General features: G+C 41.4%; 1 protein-coding gene across 2 annotated transcripts in view; it reads left to right on the top strand.

Moving 5' to 3' along the window:
* Window positions 1-25,272, top strand: part of MAML2 (mastermind like transcriptional coactivator 2) — a 362,285-nt gene that overhangs the window by 251,094 nt on the left and 85,919 nt on the right. The window lies entirely within an intron of this gene.

Raw genomic sequence — 25,272 nt, forward strand, 5'->3', positions numbered from 1 at the left:
AGAAATGAGCAGCAGAATTATACCACTGACCCATCATCCTTTCTTCTGTTCTGAGGATTTAAGGTCCCCAACACATCCCCCCTCTCCTCCCCAGAAGGCAGAAACAGGAGCTAGCCCTTCCACCTTCATCTATACCAAGTCTTCTCTTAAGACATTTGTCCATGGACCTGACAACAGTTCAGAGAATTCACTCTCAGCTGCTCCACGGGTTAAAACTGTGGAAGGGGATTCGACAGAAGCACTTTTGACAGAGGCTGGGCTGACCTATATCCTGGGGAATCATGCAGATAAGAGTCGGTTATAAGAATTTTATCAACAATATTCCACATGATTTTTTCTTTCAGAAAACATGTATGGAACATCAATAATTTACCAATAATGACCAAATACAATCCCTGTTCATAAGTAATTGAAAGAAACAAGTGATTATAATGTAGTGTTATTAGGTTTCTGATAGAAGTCACTGTAAGGTATTCTGAGAACACAGAGATGAAGCACTTAGTGTAGCCTTGGGAACCAGAAAAAGCTTTCTGGAGGAGGTATTATCTAAGTGCCTACCTCAAGGAAGACTAGGAGGCAGGGAGGTGAAAGGGAAAAGGCCTTCCAGGCAGAGGCTGAGTTCTTTTGGAAGATTCCAAGTAGTTCAGTGTGGTTGGACTGTGGAGTGCAAGGTCAGGAGAGGAGAGATGAGACTTGGGGTGGTAAGCAGGGGCCGGATCGTGAGGAGCCTTAAACACCATTATAAAGGAGGATAGAAATGCATCCTGAGGGCAATAGAAAGTTGTGGAGAAAAGTGTGCAGGTTGTTTTTAAACAGAGGCATAACTTATGCCTACCACAGAGTAGTTGCGAAATTCAAACCTATTGAATGTTAAAGAATCAGATTTGCTCTTCATACAAGTTATAGTACAGGGAATATACTGGAGGGGCCCAAGCCGGGGGCAAGGAGACCTTCACCAGAGCTGTATGCCAAGAACATTTCAGAGATTTGAACGTGCAGTTGCTGTGGGCCCAGGCAGCTCCTCCCTTCTGCCAACGCTAGAATGTCCCTGCCGGTTCACTGGTCCTCTGTCCCATTCTCCCCCTTGCGCCTCACACTTGGCTTCTCTATGGCCAACAGTGGACTTCTGCTCTTGCTCCAGAGGACTTGGTCTATCTGTTCAGTGTCTTATATCTTCACTTTCTCCTTTCTACCTTCAAGCTTGCTCAAGCCCCCAGCATCCTTCCAAAATAACTTCCCATCAGCCCTCCTACCCTTGTGAGCCCCAATTTCCCAGTTACCAGGCTCAGGACCTCTGCGTCAGTATAATTCCTCTCTCTCTGCCTTAGGCCACCTTCCCAGGTGCTACTACGGAGGCCACTGATGAGCAACCACACCTCTTTCTCTTCTCCATGACCACTGCCACTGCCCGTGTGCTCACATTACTGCAATGCTCCCTTGTCCCTCCCAGTAATGGGCTGGACAGTGTGTCTAAGAAATTCTGCCTTGCTCCACACTCCTGGGGCTGTGCCCAGTGGCTGAGGTTCCAGTTATCTTTGTGGCTTTGCCAGGCCTCCCCCTTGGAATTTCAGCTTTACCCAAGATCCAGTCCCTCCCTGAGGCTCCCTCCACTTCACAGGACCAGCTCTCCTCCCAGTGAAGGTCTTTTGCCCAACCACTACATTTTCCCCACTGGCTGCAGTATCCTGTCCACCGGCTTAGACAGTTGTGAGGTGTCCTGGAACCCCGGCCCCTGGCCCTCTCCATCCCCTGCCCTAAGTGCCCATGTTGCTGTAACCGCCCCCCCTCAAGCTGTGAAACAGGTAAAGTCCATTTCTTCCCTCTCTAGTGTGTACAACATAGTGAAAACTCTTCCAGTACAGTTCTTACATTGTGTTATACTTGTTTAGGTATCTGCTTGGTCCAGTGAACTGTGAATTCGTAGTGAGTTCGGACCCTGAAATTTCCCTCCCAACTCCGAACTCACTAAGCATTTTGCATCTCTCATTGCATTCATTGCTTTCAACCTTTAACTGTTGGTAAGTTTGTATTTTAACCTCTCCACTAAACGGTAAGCTCCTTGAGACCAGAGTCTATCATTCATCTTTGTACCTCCAAGGGCTAACAGAGAAAGTTCCAACATATGGATACAGAAACAGAAAGAGAGGAGGAAAGAAGAAAAGAAGGAAGGGAAAGTTATGGTGCGAACATTGTAAATCAACCATACTCCAATAAAAATTAATTTTTAAAAAACTCAGTAAAGAATGAAAAAAAAGAGAAGCTATTGTGTGTGTGTGTGTGTGTGTGTGTGTGTGTGAGAGAGAGAGAGAGAGAGAGATAGGCTGTATGGTCTTGAAATCAAAGGAAAATAAATAGGTTTGAATAATTTCTGATATCAATCTGAATATAAAATGTACATTATTGAGAATTTATACATTGCTTACTTCATAAGCATCTTAATGACCGTATAGCCATAATGACCATATAGCCTTGGCCAAGTTACTTAAATTCCCTGAAACTAAGCTGCATCATCTGTAACGTGAGAACAACAACACCGATTTTGCAGGATTCTTGAACACATTCCATGGAATAACCCATAAGACATACAACAAATACAAGGCTTGCACCTGGTAGGCAATTCACAAGTGCTGGCTTGCTTCTCTTTGCAAAATAAGGACCCTCAGAACCAAATCCAAACAATACAAATTAAATGTTAGTAGACACTTGCAGTGGGTGATTTCCAAAACTGAACTCTCATTTAACTCTGCGTTTCCAGGCAACTAAGGCAAAAAAGAAATCATGTGGGGCTCTTTTTGTTGTTGTCGTTAACATAAAGGAAAGCGTGCAGGTTCATCAATGGAAGCTAACTTTTTCCTGGACGTGAATTCAAAGGTACATTTATCACTGGGGGAATTAGGTAACACGATGGACATCTTACACTGGAAATTTTGCAAAGACACTATGACACTATTTACCTTGATGTTTCTGTTACTAAGCTGCATTATAAAATCTGAGGCCAAAATACTAGCTTTTAATTCAGTGAATACTTTTCCCCAGGAAGCTGAGATAATGTGGTCAGATTAATGTTTTCTAAAACTCTGTTCAGTGGTTTTCACACCCTGTTTTAGCAAGAATACTTCTTTCTTCCCCTCCCCCTTTCAGGGTGTCCCTGAGGCACCTCCCCAGAATTTAGGTTCCTTCAGGGCAGAGATTATAAACCAGAGTTCTGGCTTATCCCAAGAGTAGAGTTTAGAGACCATATAAGAATGCATAATTTAAATTCCCGTTAGACTGCCTCAGTCAAATATCAATTGTCTCAAATGAGTCTCAGGCAAACCCCTGCATTGTATAAAGTAGATTAGACCTGTGGAATGTCTACCTCAGAATCAAATTTCAGAGAGACTTTTCAAATCCATTTAAGCTATAATCTTCTCCCTCCATATAAAACAAAACTATAAACTCCAGATGTGACCCCTCTGTTCTTCAGACCAAGCTCATTAAAAATCACCATGAAAAAATTCAGCAGTTGGTATAGTTATTTATCATCCAACAAAAACTTAAGCACCTCCTGTATACAGAAAGCCATGCCAACTGCTGTAAGAAATGTAACAAACGGATCTGCTGTGTGGTAGGAGCTCCATGGGAATGAGAAATACAGCGCATGAATATTCTGGAACAAAACTCGTTGCTGAGTATTTTACCTTGAGTAATCAGACCTTGTTTACTTCCTTTGTTACAATTTTATTCTATAATTCTGAATTTTATGAGTATAAAATATAATTACCGTCCTCATTTTTAAAATTTTTATTTTTTATTTTATTTATTTATTTATGGCTGTGTTGGGTCTTCGTTTCTGTGTGAGGGCTTTCTCTAGTTGCGGCAAGCGGGGGCCACTCTTCATCGCGGTGCGTGGGCCTCTCATTATCTCGGCCTCTCTTGTTGCAGAGCACAGGCTCCAGACGCGCAGGCTCAGTAATTGTGGCTCACAGGCCTAGTTGCTCCGCGGCATATGGGATCTTCCCAGACCAGGGCACGAACCCGTGTCCCCTGCATTGGCAGACAGATTCTCAACCACTGCGCCACCAGGGAAGCCCAAAATTTTTATTTTTATCAAGGTAACATGCACCTAATTTAAAAAGACAAGCAGTGCTAAAATGCAAAAACCATTCACTGGCACCCCGACCCTCACGCTTAGTCTCTAGAGGAAACCATTTTCATCATTTTGAGTTGCTTCTTCAGGTATTTGCCGTCATATTTCTAAACTGATCTGTAACTTATACCTCTTGATTTATTCATCTTAGGCGCTACCTACTGCTTCTTATTATAATGGATGAAGATTTTAGTTCCATTTACAGCCTTTCTCCCTCTCCCCCTCTGCCTCATCATGGCCATATCAAAATTTTGCTTGAGTCCATATCAGTGTCTTCAGGGTCATGAAGAGAGAAATAATGTTTCCTGCTAAGACAAACGGTATATATAACTATAATTCCTCTCCAGGACTGAAGTGTCCAACGTTTTTTTCATTTGTGAAGTTTCTCTGAATATCTGGCTAAGTCTTCTCATACCATCCAACAGCTCTGCAAAACATCTCAGTACATTTTCCTCACGATAATTCCTGTCAGAGAATCTCTTTGCTCCATTTCTTTTCCTGGACGTGTCTCCCCAGGAGCCCTCTGTCCCCACCACGATCCTGACGGGTGTTCTCTAGGCCTGCTGATACACCATCATCCTAGGCCTTCCTGCCACCATCCTGGGAATCCCAGGATGGGATTCTTGTGTTTCTCTGTTTATTTATTTACTCTCATTTTGGTGGAGCCAGGAGCTCCCTGACAAAGGGTGTATGAGAGGTAAAATCTTAAAACCTTCAGAGAAATCATAACCCATTTAAGGAGATAAGAAAAAAGAATTCAAAACATAAAGAAAGACAATTGTTGAACATAGATAGTGTCCTAGTTAGTATACTTGGTGCTGCAGAATGTGCAAAGAAGGATGAGAAAGGAACCGTCATGTATTGAGCACCTACAATGAGCTAAGTGCTCTTTGCGTGACATTCTTAAGAAACAGGAATCATTTTCTCCTCTTTATATATGAAGAAGTTGAGAGCAGAGTGGCTTAGTCATTTGCCTGCATCACACAGCTATCAGGTGGCAGAACTGGAATTCAGATCATGTTTGTCTGCTTCTAACCAGCTCCACACACTGTGTCTCTTAGCCAAAAACATGAATGCAGAATCCCTGCCCTCAAGGAGTTTGTTCAACCGTGTCTTTAATGCAATGTCAGACAATTTTCTGGCCCAGTATACTGACTGCCCTTTTACTTTCACGTATGTATGTGTTTGTTGTGTGTGTGTGTTCGTGTGTGTGTGTAATTTAATTCTGGTTAATAGAACATCCATTTTCATAGTCCTATGTACATCAAGGTTTTTTTTTAATATTTTTCTGTGAAATTCTGTAACAGAGCTATTTCCAAAGGAGATTTCAATTCTTTATCCCCCTTTATTTATCAGGGATTAGGCAGTTACAGTCTGATCTGGTTACAACTGAAAATATGTTAGTGGTTTTGCCCTTCTCCCTGGTGGATTTTGGTTTCTATGCCAGTCAGTTCACTGGCTGACATTTATCACATTTAGCTCCTGCCTAACAGACATCCAGGATAACTAACTGTGCAGAAGGAATGATACATACTTCTGGCTGTGTACTGTACCTGCAGGTTACACCAAGCTCTCATTGCCTGGAAATCTGTACTGATAGCCCTCTCAGAAACAAAACAGAAGAGTAAGTACAAGGGTTATAAACATAGGAAAGGATTTTAAAATGAAGGAAAGAAGGTAGAATCATTATTTTATATATATATTTATATACATATATATATATATACACACACACACACACACACACACACACACACACACATATATATATAACTAATGTGCAAGGAAACAAATACTATGGCTGCATTTCATTCATGCTGGCACAGTGAAAGCCCTCTGACAGCTTTCCTCACCTGGAGGTCTTGACACCTCAGATACAGCTCTCATTAAATGAGGGAGACTCTTGGTGCAGAGAAATTCTGGGGCTGGAGCAAAGGGAGAGTTCCTGCACACTCCTAGCTCTGTTCTCTAGCAGCGTCTGGGTGGCTGTTCCAGTACCCCTGCTCTCAAAGGCAGAAACATGAACCCTTTCATTCAGTCAGAAATTAGAAGCAGGTAACTGTTCTCTGAACAGTCTCCACTTTTGAACATGGGGTTCCAAAAGTTCATTTTTAATTTGGTTGTTTGGCACCCCTGGTGCATTTTTCCACAGGAACAATTTGAGGAAAGTTTATTAAGTCCTCAGGCGAGCCTGTATGAAGTCTATTTGAGTCATATGGACTTTGAACATTTCGAGTCCTAACCATGACTTCTCTAACTTTACATGAAGAAAAACAAAATTTGTTCAGTGTACATTGATTGAGCCAGGAATCGTGGCGGAATCAGGAAGACAATCTATTTGGTGAAGCAGAGGATTACAGTACAAGAGAGACATGCGAGCCCCAGGTGTGTACAGAGCTCTTTGCTACGGAAACCTCCAGGAAGGGGCTCCCCCCCTCAGCCGGGCTCCAGGTTTGGAACCAGGAAACTAGGAATATTTTCTGCTGAACCTTCACGGCAGCGGGAAGAAGGCCTTCAGACCAAGGGAAGAGGGAAAATGAGATTAGCCAGAGTATCACCAGGAAAGGGGCATAGAGCTCTTCATTTCTAGGGGTCATTTGCAGACATCTAGAGCGTGGATACTACCTTAATGCCTAGGGATGACCATCCACACCGGTTTTGTGGACTAAATTTTGTTTATTTAATTTATCAGGATAAAACAGTTGGGAGCCATCAGTTCTATTTTCATAGAACTATTCCATAGAACATAGAAAGAGAGAGCAGCCGGCAGTGAAGAAGACGCCGGTGAGACAGCCGGGCCCAGTGACCCCACCAGGCTGTGTGCCTAGACTCCACGCCAGGTCTGGGAGGCAGGACTTGGCAGATGAGGCTGTGTTTTGTATGCTGTGAATAAAGTCCACAGAACTATTTGCTTCTGAAAAAGCAGTTCTCTTACAACCATGATGATTCCTAAAATAGGGTTTTGACCCACGCGTGTGATGACGTTGAAATTGCCTACATAGCCAAAGTCAGAGAGAAAACCAGAGGGTCAGAAAGATGGGGTAGAAAGTAGGAAAGAGAGATCCCAAGGGAGAAATGAAAGGAAATTGGGGCCAAAAAATGCATTTCTGACCATCTCTTCTGCTGTATAAAGATACTTTATAAGGCAATTTAAACTCTGACAAATTGCCTATTTCTGTTTGCAAATGCAGACGAAGCCAACCATTCTCACAAATCTCTCCATTTGTTTTTCCTCCTCATGTTTCATTCAGTTTGGGGGGAGGATGGGTGATGGAGGGTCTACTGTAAAATTCTTTCACATTTCTCTGAACACTTGAAATGGGGTCAAATCTAAATGGATGTGAATTCAGCATTGGATCCCAAGGTCCAAAGGTCAGGCTCCACTTGGACGGTTTTGATATGGAAAGCGCTGCCAGCATTCATGTTTGTAGAGCAGTGGGTTGGTGAAGATCTACAGAGATTTCATTTTCCTCATACCAAGAGGCAAGAAGTTTCTCATCACCTGTGGGTCTGTGTGAGCTGGGGAATATTGGAGACCCCTCCTTGGTCCACCTTGTGTGCACATGTTCTCCAGGGAAGCCAGAGGCAAATGGGTGAGAATCTCAGCAAGCGGTTCCTTGGGAGTGTGAGGGCAGCCCCAACTTCCATGGGAATGGGATTCCCTGCCAAATTCAGATGCCGAGGCTTCCCTCGGGGACCACAGCCCATCCCAAATGGAGGAAGTCGCTGTGAGAAGTTAAGCAGGCAGCTCTAAAGGGCTGTGCTCGTGTGTGTGTGTGTGTGTGTGTGTGTGTGTGTGTGTGTGTGTGCTTGTGTGTGTGTCTATGTCTCAGTGAAAAGACAGCGGTTCTCCATCATTGCCTGTATTATAGTACACGCGGAATTTAAAATTTTTTGAATTAAAAATATCTTTAATATCTAGAATATGTATAGTTACACACATGCACATAACTGCAAACAAATCAATAGGACAAAAGCAACAAGAAAACTCAATACAAAGTTGGGAAAATGACACCAATAGGCATCATTTGTAAAAAAAAAAAAATTACAGAAAATAAAATGAGACCAATAAACGTAGGATAAAATATCTCATACTACTGGTAAACAGGTAATGCAAATTAAAACAATGTGATACTTTATCATATTCATTAGATAGGTAAAACAAAAAATACCTGGCATGTATGTAAAACAGTAATAACTCCTATGAATTGTTGATTCAGAGTGATTATCCATATCTTGTAAATGTTGAGGTTATTTTTTAATTTATTTTTTATTCTATGCTGGGGTATAGTTGATTTACAATGTTGTGTTAGTTTCAGGCGTACAGCAAAGTGATTCAGTTATACATATACATATATCCACTCTTTTTCAGAATGAGAGCAGCTCTCCATCATTGCCTGCATTATAGTACATGTGGAATTTAAAATTTCACAGAGAGAAAACAGTAAAGAGACTAAGAGGGGAGCTGGTTTCTCTCTCCAAGGCTGGCTTTTCTGCTCCATCAGACATTACAAGACACACACCATTCACACGTCCAGGTTTTACAGGCTTGTCTTTCCCCCGAGTGTCTCTGAGACTCAGCTCAGATGATATTTCAAATGATTGTGAGAATCACATCTCACAGCAATAGAGTCAGAATAATTTTCTGTTGTAATTCTTTTAAAATGAAGAATTTTTTTCACCTACGCATTGCCCTGAGGTAGGATAGTGGAGAACTGATTAACAAGTTGATTCTAAAAGTGGAGACAAGGGACCCACAAAGCAGGACCCGCCAAGGTTCACTTCAGGGTTCAAGTTTAGGGAAGCTTGAGAAAACTGCACAGAAAAGCCAGATAGCTCAGGCGCATTAGCATATGATCAACGTGGAAAGGTATTATACTATCTGAACACCAGTTAGGAAGAGGAGAAACATTTTTTCACATAGACCATTGTAGCAGATGACACATGAAACCGTATGTTCTCAGCCATAGCTTTTCCAGTAACCTGAAAAGACAAAGAAAAAGAGAACTTGGGGAAACTCCTACTCATCAGTCAGGTTTCCCCTTCAACATCACTTCCTTTCGGAAGCCGGTCAGACAGATCCACCCCCAGCCGACTTCCCCTAGCTCAGCTCTTCTCACCCTTTCCAGAATTATCTGTCTTGTTCACTAAACAGCCGTCACTTCTCAATCCCCAGCAGCCAGTACTCGCCCCACCACTTCGCAGGCACTTAAACCTGTGCTCAGTGATTGGTGGAGTATTGAGGGGCCCGTGATACAAAAGTGAAGACGATAGAATCCCTGTGGGAAACAAGATATCAGACAATTTACCAAACTTTGTAATACCTATAAGCACCCTTTCTAAAATAAAACAGAGGGAAGGTTGAACTTGTGAGCACCCTAGTGATGAAATAGACAACTGTGTTTGTTAGCTCCTTCTCTGAGTTATTAACTTTACTAATAAGAAATAGTGAATAGAATCCTATATCCTTACACTTCAGGTTTGCTGCCAGGATAGCACAATATCGATAATAATAAGCAATGGATTTCATTGGGGGAATATTATATCAGGAAGAAAACATGACATATTATCAGTAGCTACTCCGGGAAATCTATTGATTGGCTGTGTGATATGTAACACTGAATTTCTAAACTTCAGAACTGAAAGCTAATACATAATTGTCTGTGTAGCAAAGCTTTAAAGAATGAAATAAAGAGTCACCCTCAAGTTTCCACTTACATTTCTTTGTTGCCTACTCCTTTTGTCACTCTGTCATTTAAATCATTTCTTTCAGCGGAACAATCAAAAGCAAAATATGTTACGCCCACTGCTTGGTCTGCTGTATCCATACAGCATTATTTACTGAGCACTCTTGGTGTGCTTGGCATAACAGACAGCAGAAAGGAAGTGAAGGCTCTTCCCTACGGTTTGCTGATTCAATTAGAGAGAGCCATTTACAAAGATAACTTGAAATCTCAGACACAGAAATATAACTTTTATCCCAGTGTCACAAATGACTTGAAATCTTTTTTGTATTAGGATACTCGTCGGTACTCTTTTCATTCCCCTTGTAGTATCCAGTATCTCCGTGTTTGATGCAGAGAGAAAGATGGAACCCAGGGGTAGATGCAAAGGTGGATGACTTCAGGTGGCCTTGCACATCATAATCTGCACAAAAATTAGACTGACCTTGAATCTTTCTTCCACACTGACCTCTCCAAGGATAGAGTCTATTGAAGAGGTGAATCTTTGGGGACCATTTGCCTTGGTTGGTTTTTTGGTGGTTGTTTTTTGAGGGAAATTACATTCCGCAGATATCAGCTGTAACTCTCACGCCACCAAAAAGACTGCAAACAAGAGCTTGATAAACAGAACCCAGTATTAGCACTGTTTCTGGGTAGCTCTTTGAGTGTGGTGGGTACAGCCTGTACTTTTCTTCACACACTGCTATGCTTTGAGAGTATGAGCCTGTCCAAGGCCACACGGCTTTGATGCCATTGATTAGCTGGGTGGCTGCATGAAAACTAGGTAGCCACTCTGCCTCATTTTCCCCAAATCACAGTGAAATAGATGATCAGACCAAATGCGTGATCCCCAGACTTTTATCTTTCAAGATCATCTTTATAGGAGATTTGCTATATTTCATTTTTCTGTGTAAAGGCATTAAACATTAAAACAACTACCACTTACTATTACCATAATTTCATGAAAGAAAATGCATTTCAGCATTACAAAAAATTGAAACGACCGTAACTGCAGAGTAAGTGACAATCCTTTAAATTTAGCTATTTCAGAGACTCACTGCATAAGCCTTATTTATTTATTTATTTTTGGTCCCACTGCCAAATGAAAACTTCCTTGGAAATGGATACATATCCGTAGAACACCGTTAGCCTATATGATCTGCGTGACTCCTTCCAACTCTACCATTTTAAGCACGATCCTGGAACTTACACATGAGTCAATAAATGCAAAGCCAACCAGAGAGATGCATCACCGTCTACTTCAAAGAGCAGAGGTGTTCACATTTTCCAGTGCCCAGCTAACTAGAATGTGGAAGGCACTGCCAACCACTTCATACTACTTCCACCCAAAATAGTCGATCTCCTTCACACCATTAAATTGTCATTGTTTTCAGCTGCAGTTACTCCTTTAATTAGAAGTGAACCTAGCAAGAAGGAAATCGAATAAAAAGAAATGGAGGAGATGTCAAAGCAACAGAAGAATATAAAAGCAAAATAAAAGCCTTTTTGCAAGGCTCAATGGATGATTTTGCCCCAAACACAAAAGTAACAGAAAGGATTTACAGCACAAAGAATGTAATACAATTCAGTTAAATTATTCAGTATTGTTACAGTATTAATGCTGCAGCCCAAGTTTCATTGTATAAATTAAACACACAGTCTGTTCCCTAAGATTGTACTTGGTTTCCATAATAGTTTTTTTTTTAAGTCCTCACAGATTGGAAATATAAATATGGAAATTTATGGTTATCAATATTTTGAGCCAAATCCTAAGAGAAGGGGTTTGGACTGAGGTCTAAAAGTACTTAACTGAAATGGAGCCACCAAGAGACAAGTTTAGTCTTGGAGGCACATGTGAGAAGGTGACAAATGGAGTTTATCACATTGGGAGGCTTGGCTTTGCCTTCCTGTTTCCTTTGGCAGTTCAGGGCAAGAGGCCAGCTTTGGCATTCATTGCTTTAAAGGCACAGTCACTTTGGCGTGAGATCGGATCCCTGGTTCCGTTCAGGGTTCATTTTGTAGTAAATCTGTTCTTAGAATGAAGTAAGTTTTTAGAAAATGGCCCTTTACTTGAGAGAGATCTCTTTGAAGTTGAGCAGACTTGATCCCCTTCCTTTTCTTCCTTGCTGAATATCACCCTGGCTGAGGAGCAAAAAAATAGCTTAATTTATTTCAACTATGTAAATGCTCAAATTTAGGTTCAGTAGAGGTGGCGTGAATCTTAGAGATGTTTCTAATAAAGTCATTACTCCCTTTTCACATATGCAAGAGAAATTCAGTAGCTTCTCCAAGTTCATTCACTCGTCAGACCCCTGATTAGAACTGTGATCTGATTTCCAGATCAATACTGGCGCCCACCCCCAAGATCAATTACATTTCCCGTGAATCTCTAGAATCAGAGTATTAGCAAGTATACAGATAATTCTATGTAAGAAGCATGCAAAGGCCCCTTGACCTATATTTCTCAACATATACACTGAAGCAAGGTTTAAACTATGCAGAAATGTGGCCTGACTTATCTTTATTCAGCAAGTGGGCTAGGCAAGATCACTGCATGTTGGAAATGGGAACATCAGTGAGGAATCAGAGAAATTCTGTAATGGCTTTAAATTTTCATTTTTTTAAAAAAGCGAAGATTAAACTAATTAAATACATCTCTGTGTCTCCCCAGATTTTATGCTCCACCAAACTTGGTTTCCTTTATTTTTTAATACAGTATGCATTTTAAGGATTTGTGGTGTATTTGGTTCAACAGCTAAGATAAATGAAGGGAGGACTCCTCCCTAAGGGTCTGCTGATGCAATTAGAGAAAGCTGGCTGTGACTAGTCTGATTGACTGCCCACGAAGACAACCAATCTTCAAAATGGCCAGTGGTGAAATGCCATGTTGAGCTCTTTTAATCTCTCTCTGTAATATTAGGCACTTGCAGCATGGACTGGAGTGGAGAAAGAAAACAGGGCCTTTAGAGTAATACAGATGGAAGAGACGGGGTTTGGTGACTGGGGAAATAAAAGGATGGGGTAATATCCAGTGCACACAAATATCCACATCTTCATAGCCCATCAGTGCAAATGAGGTCACATATGATCAAAACTGGCATCTCACAGGCTACAACCTTCCCCCACTACCTTCTCACCTGAGAATTCTGATCTTGTGAAAGTTACTTCTAGCCCTTCCTCCACACCTCGGGTATTTGGGGGTCCCAAATAAGTGTTTTATATGCTCCATACCAGCTGCTGCTACTCGGAGCCACACTTCAGACGCCACTGGCCTCCACTGCCTGGAGCGTCTCGTGTCCACAGGCTGTGGATCCCAAAGCGATTCCAAGCTTAGTGCGACATCTCTTTCTCTTCCCACACACCTCTTTCCTTCCGCAGGTCACCCTCAGCCAGGAGCGTGGTTCAGGACACTTCCAGGTGCCATTTGTCTTGCTGGCAAAACCACTTCCCTCTTATTCTCTGGGCCTATTGCTGAAGTGCTCTGTTTATACCAGACTCTAAATTTCTTCATAAAGCATTTTTTTCCCCAGGAAGCTCCAGCCCCTTTCAATAACTTGGTTTCCATCGTACTCTTTTACCGTTCTGCATATATGTCTGAATAATGAACATAAATTCGGGATAGAGTTCAAACCTCTATGCACCTTTTCTACCCAGGAGGCCCCTTCGCCTTCATGTAAATTCCTAAAAAGAGGGCTCACCTATTTCCTCCTGGCAGGTGTATTCAAGTCTCAGCTACACAAGAGAGGCTGAAGTAACAACAAATTAATCATTGAAGACAGAGGTGAACAATAGAGAAAAGTCAAAGACTAGTTGTGGTCAGGGCCCCTGAGGCTGAAATGAGATTTATCTGTTGTCCACACTGAACATATAGCTGTGTAGTTTCCTATAGTGGCAAAATGAATTTAAAAATCTGAATTAATCAAGAACCACTGATCTAAGCAATACAATTCCTCTCATTTTTATAGTGTACTTGTGTCTTCTAAAGTCACACTAGTATTTATCTGGAATTTTCTTTGTACATTTTTAAAAACGTCCATGCCCACCTTGGACCAATCAAGTCAGAATCTCTTCAGTTCGAGCCTGGGTATCTTTTCTCTCTCTTTCTCTCTATATAGATTTAAAGCTCCCCCAGGAAATTCTACTGTGCATCAGAGCTGAGAACTACTGTTCTAGGGGAAGTACCAGGAGAGGGGAAGTTCACAGACTTGCTTTATCTCCATCTTTGAAAAGTCGGGCTTTCTCATATAATTTTGAAGGGAATCAACTGAGGTCAATTATTGTAGTAGAGAAAGTCATCAAAGGAAAATTATCTTCTTTCCAATGGGTCATAAAGATTCTTGTAAAAATAACTAATGTCATTGAGAATAAAACATTTCCTAAGTGAAGTGATATACGCATTACTATTATGACTCAGGATACTCAGATAATTAAGAAGTAACACTTTTGTTGACATTTGACTACATCAAGCAGAAAAGTTGTTGAACCAGAAATGTTGGTGAGAAATTTTTTTAAAAAACTGTCATTGTCAGATAATTTCTTGCTCTGACTGCATCTTTCCTAGGAGAGAATTTTCTATTTATTTGGCCCTATTTATCAGCATATTTGATTCTGTCATCACCCTCAGGCCAACAAAGAGGGAAAAAAGGTTAAAATTCTGTACAGAGGCCAACAAGACAGATTAGCCACTTGAAATCACAAACTTGCAAAATATGGCATTTGAAGTTGTTCTTTGGGAATGCATACGTAAGATGGGTTTGAAATGAAAACTAAAACAAGACAGGTAGTCCTGGGTATGCATTTTCCTGTCTCCATATTAACATGTCATATCATATTCAAAGAACTCAATAGACCCCAGTAAACAATCACTTCCTCTCCTTCCTTTAACTCTCATAACAAATCTTTGAGGCAATTTTGGGATTCTCAATCCTGTTTACCAATGACAGATTTTAAAAGACGATTTAGAAACAAAATCCAAAAGGGATATAATTTCCAGAAGAAGTGTTTCATTTGTTGGATTTTTACTTATCCTGCACGGAGTAAGGGGATTATGTGACAACTTTGGGTTTTAAAGGATTGTTGCTGACAAAATAGACTTGCTTTCTGAAATAGAAATATCACTGTTGTGCAGCCCTGCTGTTGGATGCAAGAAACATATTTGCTTCGATAGAAATGGCCCCTTGTTATTTCTTGAAATGCGTGCCCTGTTGTGCAGAAAAAGGCATTTTGAAAGGCAGTCCGTGTCTTGAAGAGCTGGTTTTAAAATAGTGTCAGGCTATACTGGACAGACGGGCGCTGAGACTGGAGATGCTATGGCCAGAGAAAAACGTGTGTAAAGGGAAGCTTATCAGCAGAAGAAAAGAGCTCCGAAGGGCAAGCCTAGTGGGCCTGTTTGGGAAGGCAAATCAGGCGTTTGTGGTGGGCCGCATGGAACTCTGGGGAGGTCTGGCCACGTGTTCTGTCTAGTCTGTCCGCCGCTGAGCCCTCCACCCGTTTCCCATCTCACTGGGGGGAAATGCCAAAGTCCTCATGGTCTTTACAGGATCTTACTACAAAATGACACATGCAGGAGTGCACACTCTCTGTCTCACACACACACTCTCTCACACCCCTCCTCCAGCTGCAACTCCCATCACTCTCCCTGTTTCTCTCTCCTCCAGCCACACCTGCCTTCTCAGAATGCACCAAGTTCATGCCCGTCTCAGAGTCTGTACTTCTGATTCCCTCCCCACCTCTCTAGCTTTCTTACCAGGTTTCTTTTTCTCCATAATTCTGATCACCTTTGGACACACTGTTCAATTTACTTGTGTTTTTGTTTCTGTCTCTCTGCCCTCGCTAGAATTTAAGCACCGTGAAAGCAGGGACTTTTTTAGTTTTGTTCATTGTTGTCTACCCAGTACCTCAAACAGTGTCTGGCACTTAGTAAACACTCAGTCAATATTGGTTGAACACATGGAAGACTTTTCATCCTACTCTTTATCTAATATAACCTGTTCCTGAGGGTCTGGTTCCATGGTTCAATGGAATGTGGTCTTGCTTTAGGTCAGCTCTTATCCAAGGAAGCATCATTAGAGCTTCTCCAGTAGGTGGCTCAGGGCTGAGTCTAATAGGGCTCGTTGAGCCCTTCTGCAACACTGTATTCTCCCCCAGTTTCCCTGCTCCTTCCCTTTCCTTCTCCACAAGCCACAGTGGAGCTGAGGTGACTCAATGACTGCAAAGCAGGGGACAGAGAATCCTTTGGGGATGAAGACCTTGATCCTCTCCTCCTTCAGGAGCTGCTGTCCTTCCCTTCCCTTGACAAAGACGGGGCTCTGTCTTGTACCCTCAGGATGGCAGTGTGTGCCAGCCCCAGTTAGTCATTCAGCACGTGGTGACACTGTTTACACACTCATTATTACCGTTAGCGAGAGGGAGGGTCCTGCAGCACTGACGTCCTATCAGCAAGGTCCAGGCAGTGTGCTAAGAAGAGTCAGACTCAGGCAGAGGCAGAGTAAGATACTCTCTGTCCTGTGGGGTTGGTTTCTGAAGAAGAACCACTGGTTTTGCTGCTAATTGAATTGCACAGCTCCCTGGCATGGGTAACGAGTCATCACTAGTCACGGACACTCTCCTTTGAGCAAGTTTTCAATCTTTTCTTGAAAGACGTTGGGGAGGGAAAGGGGAGCAGGCCTAAGAGGCTGGGTAGGTCAAAGGCCACCTTAACCGGTTTCCCTATCGGGCCTGGACCAAGCACAAAAGCAAGGAGAAGGCTGGGAGGTCTCTATCCCAACAGCACCAGCTCTGCCTTCCGTGTCTCCCAATACAGGGCAGAACAGAGAGTGATTAAGAGCGTCAGCTCTGCCATCAAATTGACTTTCGTTCAAATCCTGACTTTGCCAGCCCCTAGCTGTGTGACAGTCACCAAAGTACGTCGATTCTCTGTGTTTTATCTTCTATAAAATGGGAGTAATATCCACCGTACATGATTATTGTAAGGATTAAATGGTACTGTTTTTTGTTAAGCAGTGCCTGGAACATAAAAGTTCACAATAACAGGCCACTCCCCAGAACCAGACAAGACCTGAATCATCCTCTATGAATATTGGAGAGATTTATGGAATGAATCATGATTCTTCTTGCTAGATCTCTATGTTGTCATCCCAAAGGACTTTGGAAAACTAACAGCTAAGCAAAGGTTCTTTGCTCTGTCTTCTTTCTCGTGTGTGTGTGTGTGTGCATGAGAGAGAGAGAGAGAGAGAGAACGAGAGCGTAACAGAGAGAGTGTTATATACAGGCATGACACAGGACATTAAAAAAAAAATCACGCTTTGCCCTGCTGTGCCATGAGAGCTAATATCAGTTGTAAACGTGAATGCATTAGAACTCTGTTTCTTTATCTTGGCTTTGGAATAAATATTTGATAAAACCAGGACACTTTTCTTAGTAACTCTTCTTGGACCATTTTTTATTTTTTATTTATTTTTTTTATTTTCCAAACTTCAATTTATTCAAGTACTATTTTTATGAGGAGTTTTGTCAGATCTTTTTTTTTTTTCACACACACACACACTGTATTTTATTTTTACAAGAGATAAATAGACTGACACCAAGCATTGTAAATGGATGACCACAACAAAAGCAACAATGATTGCAATTACCAAACATGAAACACACTCATGCTATGTTGGACCTTTTTTTAAAAACAGGTATAAGCATTTTTAAATCTGTGAGACATGTATTCAGAACATTTTCCAAATCATTACCAAAAGATCACTTTTGTTCAGATACTTTAGGTTCTGGACATCAGCTATTTCCTGTCCACTTTGACACAAAAACATTCCTTCTCGCCTTTTAAGAATACAGTCCCTTGTTGAGATGTTGGCTTCCCGGCTTAGAGCATAAATTCTAATCATTTCCTAACTTTCAACTTTTATTCTGCACTTAGAATTCAAGCAAAAGGACAAACGGCAATGGAGTTTATAAAACATGAAACTCCTAGATGAAAAGTTAAAAAAAGTCAGTTGTTTCCAAGATCATGATAACAGTAATTAAAGCCAATTGAAGCTTTATTCTGTGCCAGACACCATTCAAGCACTTTACATTGTTAATTCACTTAATCCTCATAACAATTTTTTGAGAAAGATACTATTATGCTCCACATATTACACCACAGTGAGGTGTGTGGGGATTAGTTAACTTGCACAAGATCATGCAGTTAGTAAGAATACCCCACAGTCTGAATATATTGCCTTCTACAAATATAGTAGTGAATTTTATTATTCATGGAAAAGGAAATTGAGGCTTAGAGGGTCCCAGAGATTTGCCCAAGGTATATAGCTGGTAAGGGTACAGGAAGGACTTGAACTTAGGGATATCTGAATCCAGAGCTTGGATATATATACATATACTTAACAAGTATTTTTCAGCATTCAGACAAACTCTCAAAGTAATTTACCTAAACATTTCATCAAACTTTCCTTCTCGTAGAATTTGAAAGGACATTAGAAGTTCTCTTGTCTAACTACCCACCCAAAGTACACATCCTTTTTTAGAGTGGACTTGATCAGTAGTCACCCAGCTTCTGCTTCCATCCATCCGTCCTCCAGGAACACAGAGGGTCCATTACTGAATCACTCGGTAGTTGAGAGTTTTCTTATAGTGAGCTGATGTGCTGTGACCTAATTTTCTATGTTTTATAATTTTTAAAGTAAATATTGCCATTCTTAGGAACCTTGGTACTAACCTAGCACTACATTGAATCGTATATCTTTAGGAAAATAGAATAAGAAGTTGTCATACACCGGTGTCCCATAGCTGGCCAATCATGAACCTTGGAACACTTAGGTAAAAGATGTTCTGGCCACCCTTGGCTTGTTGTACAGACATGAACTCATCTCACTTCTAAGCACTCAGGCAGCATCTGAGCAGAACTGAAACCCTTGGTCAAAGTCTGGTCCAGCAGACATTGTATTAATGCGCAAAAAAAGAAATTCGGCACTGGATTTGGATGTGGAATTTAGAGACTTTTGTTGGAATTAGGAACAGTTCTAATCATGTGAATTCAAGTCATACAATTACAAAGGGATTCTCAAGTTGGAAGAACCTAATATATTCACAACTTTTTCTGCATGTGTGTATTTTTTTTCTTTTTTTGACAGCATTGGGTCTTCATTGCTGCGTGCGGGCTTTCTCTAGTTGTGGCAAGCGGGGGCTACTCTTTGTTGCAGTGCACGGGCTTCTCATTGCAGTGGCTTCTCTTTTTGCGGCACGTGGGCTTCAGTAGTTGTGGCACGTGGGCCCAGTAGTTGTGGCTCGTGGGCTCTAGAGCTCAGCCTCAGTAGTTGTGGTGCACAGGCTTAGTTGCTCCACAGCATGTGGGATCTTCATGGACCAGGGATTGAACCCTCATCCTCTGCATTGGCAAGTGGATTCTTAACCACTGCGCCAGGAGGGAAGTCCCTGCATGTGTGGGTTTTTTTTAAATTAATATTTATTGGAGCATAGTTGATTTACAATGTTGTATTAGTTTCTGCTGTACATCAAAGTGAATCCGTTATACAAATACATATATCCACTCTTTTTTAGATTCTATTTTCATAATAGAGTCACAGATGTAGAAAACAAACTTATGGTTACCAAGGGGGAAAGGGGGGGAGGGACAAATTGGGAGATTGGGATTGACATATGCACACTACTATATATAAAATAGGTAACTAATAAGAACCTACTGTGTAGCACAGGGAACTCTGCTCAATACTCTGTGTGTATTTTTTTAATGAGCATTTACTGGGTAGCTATTTGAGAAACCTATGGCCTCATAAAAAGCCATAGGTTTTGGAGTGAGGCAGCCTTGGATGCAGATCCCAGCTTTGTCATTTTCAAGCTAGGAAACCTGAGTCATTAATAACCTCTCCAAGACTCGGTTTTCTCATCTATAAATAGGAGTAATAATATGTATTATAGGTAATAATGGGACCACTGTGATGGTTCAGTGGCATAATATGTATAAAATATGCAACATACTCATTGGCACATAGTAAGCACTCAGCCCATGGTGGTTATTATTACAGTCGCTATTCATTCATTCATTCATTGACTCAAATAATAAAGTTTATTGAGTTCTCATATAGTAGAACCATACATCCAAGCTTTATGCCCTAGGCACCAAAGGTACAGTGCTAAAAAGATAAGAGAGGGGCAATGACTTCCCAGCACTTGCCGTCTAGTTAGGAAAGCAGATACTAAAACAGGTACAAGCAGTAAAAATGAAGAATCAGTTATGAGAGGAGAAGCATAGGAAAGCACAGGGATGCGTAACTTTGTCGGGGGTGGGAAAGGGTCCCTAAAGAAGACTGTGAGCCCTGAGGGAGGAGTCAGCAGCACACAGAGCGGGGGGTGGAGATGGGTGGACAGCTTGTCCCGGGCGGGGGAACAGCACGCACAAAGCCAAGAAGTGAGAGAGCAGGAATGTGCCGGGAAGGAAAGATCAGTGAAGTGCCAGAAAGATTGACAAGAGGGTAGACTCAGACTGAGACCAAATGAAGGACCTTGTATGAGCCACGTTAAAGACCTTGCTAGGTTTTATCCTAAAGTCAATGGGAAGCCACTGAAAAGCTTTCATTGGGATGGGGAGGGGGGTTGTTGGCAACATAATCATATTTGGCTACAGTGTACTAGAGAAGAACGAGAGTTGGCCCTTGTCATGGAGACAGTTATAATCTCGTGGTGGGAGAAGCTGAAGAGGAGGAAAGGGGTCCTAAGAGAAGTACACAGTTAAAGAAGTTAAAGAAGGCCCAGGAAGAAAAATGCTCTTAGGTACAAAGTTCTAGTTGAGATTTTAAAACAGGGAGTGACCCATCTAGTTGATAGAGCATTTGAGACCCATCTTAAAAATGGGCCCCCTTTGGATGAATAGAGCTGGTGATGAGGGGGGCTTGCCCTCCTGGATACCCTAAGAAGTAAAATTAGTAGCCATACTCTTCAAGTGCACCCAGATTCTGTTAACTGGTGCTACATTCCCCATCCTTTCCCCACGCCTTATTTCAGAACCCCTTTGAGAGAAAACTCCTCAGCCCTTACTGTAGCCCCTAAAACCCACGTTCTGTAAACTTCAAATTATTACCATGTGTGACACCCCCCTCCATTCTTCCAGGGCTATTTCCAGCCTGATGCCTATGTAAGCTTATAGCTTTCCAGAGCACCTCCTATACGCCCCCTCCAGCTGTGAACTTTTTACCTGGGCTTCACTGCAGTGTCTACATGCTTATTGAGAAGTTAAAACAGCACAGGAAATACTACATCATCCCCCTGGCATTACCAGTTAAATCAGTGTTTGGGCCTTATGAGGTTGAGGCATTTATTATAAATGCCACATCACAGTTGTTGCAACTTTCTGTTTCCTTTGAGTCATTCTGTGTAACGCAAACCAATGCGAAAAGTACCCCTCTCCAACCCCTCCCGAATTTTTTATTTACTTTCCCTTCATTGATTAAACGTATGATAAGAATATCAAAGCAATAGCAGTGGGATTTTTTTAATTGATGATTAAAATAGCCATTTTTCTTTGAAATAAGCTTTTTTCTTTAAATCAGGCTGAAAGTGGAACTTCTCTCTCCCAGTATGCTGGCTTCCTATTTTGTTCTGAGACTTCTATTCAGTGACGTGCCTGTGCTGAACACAGCTTTCACGCTAACCGTCTGATTCACCTTACTTGGAACGTGGCAGGTTTTCAGTAAACGTGTCTCACACTGCTTTGAAGAACCCTCTGTTCCCAGAGGTTAAATAACCTCTGGTCACACTTTGGATTTGTTGTTTTCAGTTAGCGTTATTGTTACTCTGGGCAATCAATCAGTCGATCAGAAAGTGTACCCCGTGTGCAACTGGGAAGCTTGTACTGCTCCAAGCAACAGAAACACCAGATAAAGTGAAAAGCAAAGACTTTTTTGCTCATGGAGAAGTACTAGAAAAATGAGAGGGAAATGAGTTTTTCTCCTTTTATTACATTTATACCTATGGGGTATTGTTTATATTAAGTAGGATTCATCTGAGATACTTCCTCCTAACACAGAGAAAACTTCAGAAATGGGAAAAAAGGAAGAGGAGGAGGGAAGATGGAAAAACAAGGAAAGAAGGAATGAAGGGAAGTTTTGTCTGGAAATGAAATGACTTACCTGAAAATATTTCTTTTGAAATTCTGACTTATAGGTCAGAATTTTCATAGAGAAAGAAAGGCTCTTGTCTTGTAGGACTGATGGGTCCTCCACTCTTTATTGGTGTGCTGACATCCAGATGTCAAAACCGGGCTGCCGGTAGACAGCCATATTCCAAGGAAGCAAGTCTGGCTTCAGGTTTTTTTTCTCTCTCTATTTGAACAACTGATGCACTTAGCAGAGAACTGTATTCATCTTTTCAAATTCACTTTCCACTTTTATATTTTCCTCTTCTGATGACATTGTTCAGAAAAAGGACCTGCATTACATTGGTTTCCTGCCTCCGGCCCTCAGTCACCCTTCAGACTCTCCCGGGTGAACTTCTGTCCTTCACCCAACTGTGGAAATCACACCAGCTCTTCATCCAGAAAAACCAGAGGCAAAGAATTGTCCAGGGAGACAACTTCTTGTCATCAGAAGAATAGCTGTCAATCTGCTTAAAACAAATTCAGAGGATTTGAAAATGAATCCCTTATGGGAGCATTTTCTTGGGAACTTGACAACCAAGTTCCTCAAGGAGAAATTACCAAGCAAATAGTGATTGTTCCAAAATCACCAGATACATCGGGCACAGTTGTCTGTTCACTGAGTTTCTTTCATCTATGCATACGTGTATATTTCAGATGCAGAATAACTTGGGAATCAAAATTGCTGATTCCAGATCCAACTTCTCATGAGACCCAGAAATCGTTTTACCTCTTGTGTTCTCAGTTTCCCTTTCCATGACACTGAAGAATGCTACTTCCCACTGGTCTCATGAAAAACAGTATGATATTTAAGAAACAGATTTGGATTATCCACTCTCTGAGCTACTGCCTTGCACAGTTTTGAAAGGAATGACTCTTAGATCCCAGCCACAAGACTACCATCAGTAAACTAAAACATAGCAGCTATTGTAAAAGAGGTGATTTAATTTCCAAAGGGCCCTAATTTTCTCCCAGGGAGTAGTAACATTGAACCTGGCACTTCAGTTTTTAAAAGGAGGGCCTCGGCTTTAAAGAATTGCAGCACATTTATACTCATGAAAGAAGTGCAATACCCTGTAATTTTCACTTAAATTCACATTTTCTTCTCATTAGGTCTTTTTCTCATTTAGAGCCAGGCCCTTTGTGCATACTTTAATGTTTCCCATTGAAATGTCATAAAATGGTTATTTGGGTGATTTTGTGCTGTGTGATAATGTAGGTAGTGATATTTTCTAAATTAAAAAAAAAATCAGGATATATGGCCTGAAAAGTCCAGATCCACTTACAGAGACATGGGGACAAAAATTTGTAACTGAAGGAAGACATGCTAAGTAACACAAGAACAGGTTCCGAACAGTTTGAATTCTCTTGGGGATATCAGAACCTCACTGGTTCATTGGAGTGTAAAGTGTACTAGCTTTCTCCAGAAATTTCAACTTCATGTTTTGTCCACTTACAATCGTGCCAGAAAATTTAGTCCTACATTCATTTAGTCATTGTGCTTATAAAAACGGGCATTATTATGACGGAATCATTTTCTAGAACTCTTTTAAGCTTCAGCACATAAAGTTCCTGCCTCACTTCATCACTTCAGCTCTTGGCTTCAGCCATGGTAGATACACCACATGAAACTCCTTCCTTCCTGTCTTTGTCTGCGGTTCCCTCTGCAGGAAGTACCCTTTCCCTTCCCTCCTGGCTTTGCTCAACCCACTAGTCTTAACTCATTGATCAGCTCCTTCAGCAGAGTTCAATGTTAGGCTCCCATAGCACCTTTTAGCATATTTCTATTCTAGCACTGAATGCATGGATAATCCTAATTGTCCCATGGGATTGTCAGAAGCCCAAGAGCAAGGACCACTTTCTATCCATCATTAAGTCTTTGGTGACTATCCCATGGTCAGCTCCGAATAAATGTTTTTGGAATATATGAAAGAGGGTAGTCTTATCCACGTCTATGTTTCTTACATAATTTGGGCTTCTTTTTGCTTTCCTTGACCTGATAATTCACCATAAATCATACACAGAGGTCATGGAAATAGGGGATTGGAATCTCTGAATCAACGTCTGCAAAGGGACAAGCAGTGAGCTAAAATCCAGATTGCTATTTTTCTTAACATTGCTTCTTTCTGCCATGCAACTTTCATCTTCAAGCCCAGTGCTATTATCAGGTATAAATGTAAAGTGATTGAAAAAAAAGAAGAAGAAAGAAATTTCATCATCTATTTAGTCATAGTTTTGCAAAGTCACCATCTTGGGCGTGTGAATATCCATGACAAAGAGAGTCAAGTCAAGATCCCCAGCTCCCCACTTGCTAGCTTACTTTAGGGAAATTGACCCAATTCTCTGTACCTTAGGTTCCTTCTGTGAAATGAGATAGTGGCATTTACTTCACAGAATTGTAGGGATACAACACACGAATCCCTGTTAGGTAAAGGCCTTGGCACAGGACTTGGCAGTGGGTCCCACTGTAAGTGGAAGATGGGGCTGTGGACTTGAACTCCATGGGGCTGGAGATATGCTGGCAGGCAGGTGGGCAGAGTTCTAATGGCTCCTACAATGGGAACAGAGAGAATTGGGTTCTACTTAAACCAAGTACCTCAAAGAGGCTGTCTCACCCTTGCTGAAAACTGCTTGGATTTTTACAGCCCCATCAGTGTTTTCTCCTCTGGGGATAAGGTGAAAGATTCTAGTGTGAAACTGACTGCAATGCTGGTCAGCTTGCCCAGAAGGCATGGCATCCCCAACCCTCCCTGCATGGTCCTAAGCTTGGAAGTAATCAGGAAAGAAAAACTATCATTTGGGACCCCAAGTCTACCCGTTGAATTCATGTATACTGTACCTCAGACCCTTATACCTCAGAAGCCTTACTGTCTCTGACACAGATTTAAGATACAATTTTTATTAAATTTTCAGAAATGATTCCCAGCACTGCAAATTAAAAAAGGTTGTGAAAGGGCTGTTAGGAGTCAGGATAACTTGCAGTGAAAAGTGTTAACTGCCTGGTATTAAAAGAGAGACCTGGAAAATTAGACACAGGGCAGAATCACCATCCAGTATGATAATGGATGTTCCTAAGAGATCACTCTGAGTCATGTTAAAAAAAAAAAAAAAAAAAGTTAAGTCATGTTCAATATCCTTTGTTTCCAAAGGCAGGGAAATGGGAAATACTCTTTAAGGAAGATTTCTGTTGAAAAGTTTTGATTTCAGTGGTCTGCAGAGTTTACTTCTGTGGAACACCTCGTTCTCTGCCAAAGCCAAATAAATGAAGT

Source organism: Balaenoptera musculus, chromosome 8 (genome assembly GCF_009873245.2).
Source record: "Balaenoptera musculus isolate JJ_BM4_2016_0621 chromosome 8, mBalMus1.pri.v3, whole genome shotgun sequence".
Classification (NCBI taxonomy): Eukaryota; Metazoa; Chordata; class Mammalia; order Artiodactyla; family Balaenopteridae; genus Balaenoptera; species Balaenoptera musculus.